This window comes from Epargyreus clarus, unplaced genomic scaffold (assembly GCF_041222505.1).
Source record: "Epargyreus clarus isolate Ecla_fem2 unplaced genomic scaffold, WU_Ecla_fem_2.2 ptg000009l, whole genome shotgun sequence".
NCBI classification, from domain to species: domain Eukaryota; kingdom Metazoa; phylum Arthropoda; class Insecta; order Lepidoptera; family Hesperiidae; genus Epargyreus; species Epargyreus clarus.
This window is the reverse complement of record NW_027332217.1, coordinates 5,347,317-5,354,800: the sequence shown is the minus strand read 5'-3', so window position 1 is coordinate 5,354,800 and position 7,484 is coordinate 5,347,317. Positions and strand designations below refer to the sequence as shown.

General features: G+C 33.4%; 1 non-coding gene across 1 annotated transcript; it reads left to right on the top strand.

Annotated features, from left to right (window-relative positions):
* The first annotated feature begins 1,841 nt into the window (after positions 1 to 1,841).
* Positions 1,842 to 1,925, top strand: TRNAL-CAG (transfer RNA leucine (anticodon CAG)). The gene has a single exon. It is a non-coding gene; the product is annotated as a tRNA-Leu (tRNA).
* The last annotated feature ends 5,559 nt before the right edge of the window (positions 1,926 to 7,484 follow it).

Genomic DNA, 7,484 nt, shown 5'->3' with positions numbered 1-7,484 from the left:
CTTATTGACGTACCTTTATTACAATTAATTTTATATCAGTGACGTATGTATATCATACAGAGGCCTGCAGAATTCGTAAATCAAAACCATAGTACTATTTGTAACTCTTTTAAATTGCACTCTTTCAGCCAGATACACGTGTCGGAAAAATCTGGCCGTTACATAACCTTTAGAAAGTGACGTCACTACTCCCTTAAATATGAATACCCGGCGGTCTATTATACGAATTCATAACGGAAAGTGGGCCACCGTTACTTACAAAAACTAGCTTTGGTTGCTTATATCGTATTATCACTGTATCCTCCGCTTTGTTGGGCGTCCACTTGCAAAGGATTAGTGTCAGTGACGTCATGCCCGTTTGAACAGGGACCGGTGCTACGGTAACCATATTGCTCTAACTGTCCCGAAACAACAAGATGGTGCAATCCCCTGGTTTATATGGGTAAGACATAGACATTAACACGAAGAGCTCCAACTTGGTCCTTACAAAAAGCAATGAAACAATGAGCGCCCTTTATGTAAGCCGCGATATACTTGGGGTTCATTACAGGTATATGTACATTGGTGGTAGTGACGTATTATTTTGAATCGAAACTCGCTTATTACTTCAATTTTATTAAAAAACAAGACCCTTAGAGTTCGATATGGTGACCATGGCATTGCCCGTCAGTAAAATGTTCAATTTAGGTAATTTTACTGTCTCTTTTAATCCTTGATATTTTTGGATACCCTACTCAAAGCACGAAGAATCGACCAATGAATGGACACCGGATGGTAAAAAAACGACAACTGAAAGCGGTAAATGTGTTTTGTACGCGAATTAACTCGAGGGTGGTCAATGTAACAGATACGTAAGGTGAGTCACGTTTCGACGACCGTCTTCAAATCAAATGATCAACTATTTTAAGAACTTAAATCGTAACTACGTATAGATTAACGAATTGTTGTTCAATGTTCATCCATTACTGTCCATATGTTCTAAAGATTGTTTTAATGCTAGCTTCAACTGTGAGTAAATTTAATGATACGAGGGATCAATTTTGATCACTTTTACATCTTTTGTGTTATGTAAAATCCTTACTCCTTACTAATATTATAAATCCGAAAGTAACTCTGTCTGTCTGTCTGGTTGTCTTTTCTTCACGCCTAAACCACTGAACCTATTTTAATGAAATTTTGTACAAAGATAGTCTGAGACCCGAGAAAGGACATAGGATAGTTTTTATCCGGGAAATACCACGGAAACTAGGGATGATCTAAGATCGATTAATCGGAGAATCGATCTTTTGGACCAAAAAAATCGATTATTTTAATCAATATTAGTAAGGATTGAATCGTAAACTTTTCATTTGATCAAATGATGATCTTTAGCAAAGTTGTTGTCCATGAGCCCACGAAGGTTTCAGAGTTGGTACGACCAATTTTCGCCAGATGGCGCCACTGGTATTCCAATGAAGGTACGAATTATTATTTTCTTTTAAACGCGGGCGAAGCCGCGGGCAAAAACTAGTACTGTATGTAGCCAGATTAGAGCTAACATATTCATCATTTTAAATGAAATAAGTTATCTAATTTAGATGTTTAACAATAAATATCGTATTTCTTGTGTAATTTGTAGTGATAGCTTATGATAATTAACGTAGAAAATCATACCTTGATTTTACGTAAAAAGTTTAATACATCTTACAAATAAGCTAGTTTTAATATCTACGAATTATACCAAGGTGTTGATGGCATGAAAGCACTTTATCATAATTATTATTCTTAGGCATACAATTTACAATAATAGATTATTTTTATTTGTATGAAAACTATATCCTATTTTCCATCGGGAACTGTACGTCAGGATGGCCGAGCGGTCTAAGGCGCTGCGTTCAGGTCGCAGTCCACTTCTGTGGGCGTGGGTTCGAATCCCACTTCTGACATTATCCGCATATTCACGGAGCTTTTAATTTTATGAATTATTTTTCTGTGTCCTATCTTAATAATAGAAAATTTATATTTTTTACCCCAAATAATATGTAGATATTAAAATAATTATTTGATAGTACAGTTTTTACTACATCTTTTTTACACACTTTTTTACTTTTACAATAACTGGAGAATCACTGGTGTAATTTCCATTCTAAATATACTTTTGAATAAAATGGATAACTATTAGGGGTAATAAGCGCGATTTTTTCCGATAAAATAGACACTTTCGAAACCTAAAAACTTTAGGCATATTTTTAATTTAGGCATTATGTAAAATCAGCAATAATTCCACGATAATAACGGTACGGCTACAGCTGTTTTTAAATTTTATTCTGACGATACAGCAATTTAATAGTTTACTAGTGGTGCCCGCGGCTTCGCCGGCATTTTAAAGAAATAATATGACATACGAGTACATAAAACGGAAATTTTGTACCTGCATTGGAATGACAGTGGTGACATCTGTCGAAAATTGGTCTTACCAACTCCCAAACCCTCGTGGGCTCTTGGACAACAACTTTGCTAAAGATCATCACTTGATCAAATGCATAGTTTCCGATTCTATAACTACTTACAAGGCTAAAAGTTTATTAAAAACTCTCAAAGATGCGTAAAGTTTACTAATACGCACTTGACCAGAACGGCGGGCCAAGTACTTCTTACTCCGGAGACCAGTGCCCAGCAGTGGGACAATAACGGGTTGACAATTTTTCATACCCATATAAAAACGACCACATACGATCACTAATGTTCACTTTAATTCTCATTCACACAAAGCACCTAGTTTTAGATAAGGCGATACTAGACAAAAGGCTATCGTAAATAAATAATGAAATACCTCTCGTAAACGGATAAGTAGCTAACCATTTATCACAGGTCGGCAACGGGTCCGTCAGTGGACAAACTACCGACGTTTACAATTTCACATTCTGGGAACACACCGGCAGGTAGGTCTTTTTTTAGTTGCCGGACAGGGTTGCACTACCGAGGTGAGAAGTGACGAAATAGTGCCTAAGTCATTTTGAAATTGTTTTACTTAGGTTGACTGACCATTGGCCACCATACTTTTAAATCGTTTTGAAATTGAAGTAATAGACAAGCAGTTAGAACACGCCTTCAATGGTTATTTAGGAAAGAATCTTAGTGCTTGACCAAATCTATAAAACTACAATAAAATCTTCTTAAGAATGTATATTAATTTTATTATCGCTCGAAATATGAAAAAGCAGTAAGTTGGAATTTAGTTGGAAGTTGGAACTTTTCATATTGGTAGTTTGCCCTATATAACACAAAAATATGCAAGTTCAAATTGTATTATGTGTTATACGTACTTATTAACTAAATATTAAGTGTATGATAAATAATTATCTCATTGCAGTATAGAAGGATTTAACCATATTTTCGTTGGGCACCTCGTTATTATAAATATATTATGTAATTACGATTCTTCCCAATGAATCAAAACATTGCCCAACACAATCCTTATACCACAGCAATAAGGACCCTGATTGACATAAGAGCAAGTCAGTATGATTGATTTAAGCCGACAGTTATTGGCCGGCATCCTTCGATCGCCGACACCGACTTGTCAATCTCGTAAATATTGCATTTTATTGAACACAAACCGTTCAATTCATATATTACCTGTCTTCAAGATTGGAAAACGAAGTATCTTGTTCAGTTTCGGCTTCAATTTCTACCTAAAGTTATGATTATTTTCATAAAATCATTACGTGTACCTTAGTGAAATACATATGAATTTTTAAAAGGTTACAAAGATGAACTTATTTAAAAAAACACCGGTCATAACAATCTGATAATCACTGATTATCAATACCAATTCCACCAAATTATCAATACCAATCGATAAGAAATGACAAAAATCAGCAGATTCTGTTTACACTTAAGAACATGATATGATAAATGGTGTGTTAAATTAAATTCAATAATAGCTACTTCACTCTCAAAGGAATAAGATACTAAATTATTGAAGGAAACTAAATAAACATATATCCTAATATACTAACGCTAAACTAGACTATTTTTAGACATAACTCTTTTGAACCAACAAACAAACAAATCTCTGCGCTTTTTATGGTTCAAGTACAATATTAACTTTGGCGCGTAAATTCAGACAAACGCACCAACAGCGGTAACGAATGTGTGATTTTAAAGCGAACGATATAAAAATCTCTTCCTCGGAATCCGTGGTGCAAACACATAAAGTCGCCAATGACGTGTTTTACGGTAGAAACTGGCCATAAATTCACGTTCAATCACAGAACTTGACGACGTATCTGTAATGGTTGATTCACTTTATTGAAGGCGGTCCGCGTTTGCTATCTCCCAAATTAATGCAATCCATTAAGGCAAATAGGTAGGAAGTTAATCTTTACTACCTTCCTGGTCACATTTTTCTTGAATTTAAACTTAAATTATTCAAAACACACACATAACTTGTTAACATAGCGTGCTTAGCTATCGATTGATAAATTATTAATTGGATAAACACCACTACCACACATAATCTGCTCTGGAAATACGAATAGAATTATACGTAGGTATCAATAAAGTTACCTTCATAATTATATTAAATATATTCAAAAAATAAGATAGTCTTTAACTAAATATAGATCTCTTAAGTAGTCGACATAATAATAACAAACAATTATCCTTCGTACCACAGATTAAAATTTCATATATATTTAAGTCACTTATAACAACAACAACTTCAAACAAAGCGTCTTACAATATCAACAAAATAATTCAATAGTTTTGCTGTAACACACAGACTTTACCATCATTATACGCAGTTTATTGTGAAGAACACAGAAAACAATGCGAGCTGGCATTCCTGTGAGCCCGCGAGCATGTTGCTAATCGCGCGCCGTGTGCGACATCACGGAGTACGAGTACATGCAGCGCTAAATTTGCGCCTGGTGGCGAAACCGATAATTATAACTGTACAAGCTTCTGAAGTGCCGTTACTATTATCATATTTTGTAGTAGTGTTAGCCCAGTCATAGTAAAATGTCTTGAAATCGTATGATGAAATTTATTAAGTTTGTCTATAATGAAACCTTTTTATTTTAGGCAATAGATTCTAAGTGACGATTAAAATACATAAAACGAAATATATACGTTATAAATTTTCAAAGATATATTTTATAAGCAACCTGATCATGTACGAAACTCAAAATATGACCTCAAAATCATAACCTCTTTAAAAATACCCATATTAATATTGGAAGTTATCACCCCTTTCTTTATTATTGTTATACTTAAAAAATTGCATTTCTTAAATCTAGGAGAGCTATGGTAAAATATGAATTTTAGTGTGTGCGCGCACACTGTCACTTAAAAACACAAAATATCTTTTTAATTTTAATAAGGTAGTACATTTCCCGATTTAATAATGTCTATAACTGTAAAAAAATATTTTTGTAGCTTCTATGTTCGCGCAACAAATTAATGACACGTTTCAACTATAGTCTGATTCATAATTAGGTGTCCAAAATGTAAACAAAGGTGTTGGCCTATCAAGAAAATACGTTTCAAGTGGTACTTTCTTATTTTTTACAATATTAAATTAATACAACAATAATAAAATAATAATCTTAAAAAATTAAGATCAATTCACATTTTCTAATATTTATATTACCTCAATTTCGTTCCATGCAGTAATAATAATAAAAAACAAGGTTTATGGTAGAAAATTAAATTTTGATAATGGTAACACAATCGGAACCCAGAACATTTCTTGTGCCGTCATTTTTAAGTTTCGTAGCTGATGTTATTCATTTTCGTGATTGTAATTGAACTCGAATGTATTATCGTTTTCATAGCGCGTTTGTTAAATTGTGAATAATTGTAAAGTTTTCTTTTTTTTGTTAAGTTCGTTAAAGTTTTTGTTTCTTGTTAATTTTGACAGTGACATTTGTTTGTTTACATTTTGGACACCTAATTATGAATCAGACTATAGTATAATTTCAAAAAGTCTTAAAGCGGGATTTTAGGGTCCCAACTCTTTTGTAACCATTCCCGGAGAGGCCCGCACGAGATGAATCTGTGGAGAATCGCTCCGTGTCATTTGCATACATTTAGTTTTATTGCATGGCCCGTAAATAATCATTGAAGCGTTTCGTATTGCAAAAACAGCCATTTCATAGATGTCGATGTAATTAGCTAGTTTATTTTAATGTACCCGTCTAATATCTTTTATAATATGCAGTAACAATATTTCATTTACTCATTCTGGGACCGATTCTCGGCTAAGTGAATGTGGAAAAGATAAATTTTAATATGTTATGTGTAAGGTAAATATTTTATAAGGATCTGTAATCTGATATGACAATTAAATACCAGATAAAATTATGATTAACTCAAAAACAATTTAAAATAAAATGGTAACCTTGCAAAAATACTTTTAAAGCGATTTCACGGAAACATACCTACCTAACGCTATATAAGTCTATAAAACAAGTATTATAATATAGCTAGAAGACATTAAGCAAGTAGAGACCGCAACGAGCATAAACCGCCAAGTTAATACGCCGTCAAATAATAATTTCATGATACAGTAACTGCACAAAACCAAAGTTGATATGGGCAATAAAGCTCGCAATACGCCACACAACGACAATTACATGTTTGGGAAATACAGAACTATGTGGTTGGCTTTCTCTTACGACATAATATGAAATGCCTAGTAAATATTTTGTTTTTATTGTTTCTATAATGTTTTTGTTTTTATTATTAGTATAATCAATCAATCAAGGTCTTATAAAAATGAGAAGAATCACACTTAATTTTGAACCGGCTTTCTATACAAAAGAGGTAATTTTCACTTCTTACATTTAATGGAGATCTTCGGATGTGATGAAGATTTCCTTTTCGCGATAGGCTTAAATTATGTATATCCTGTATAAATACATAATAAATTAATAACATTATTAGGTTACTTCATACCATACATGTAGGGGCAATATCATTTTATAAACCATATATATTTTAATAAACCTATATTATTATGTATCATGGTCTGCAAATCAGGAGAATACTGCCCGTTAACTCGTGAATATTCAAAAAGCATGAAAATGGTCAAACTATAACCCTGCGATATTTCGAAGTCAAGTAAAAATATAATCTGGCATATTATAAGAAGCCATATTTGAAACTCGCACTACAACACATATGACACTCAGCGAAATGTACGAAAGGCATATGAAATACTGCGGTGGGGCGTCTCAGCGAGCAATTTCAGTGCGGTGCGATGTGTTTGCAGTTCGAGTCCGTGCCAAAATTGCCATCTTTCCGCCCGCGAGTTGTCGATGAGGGCCAGTATTTCAACGTTTACTTTGTTAATCAACGTTTAAGTTAACGAAGACTTGTAGTTATATATTTTTTTTAATTTACAATGACTTGATCAAGTCTCAGGTTTTGTGCTACGAGACCTCTATCTCATTTAAGAAATGTAATGTTTGATTAGTTACTAGTACTGAAATACCACT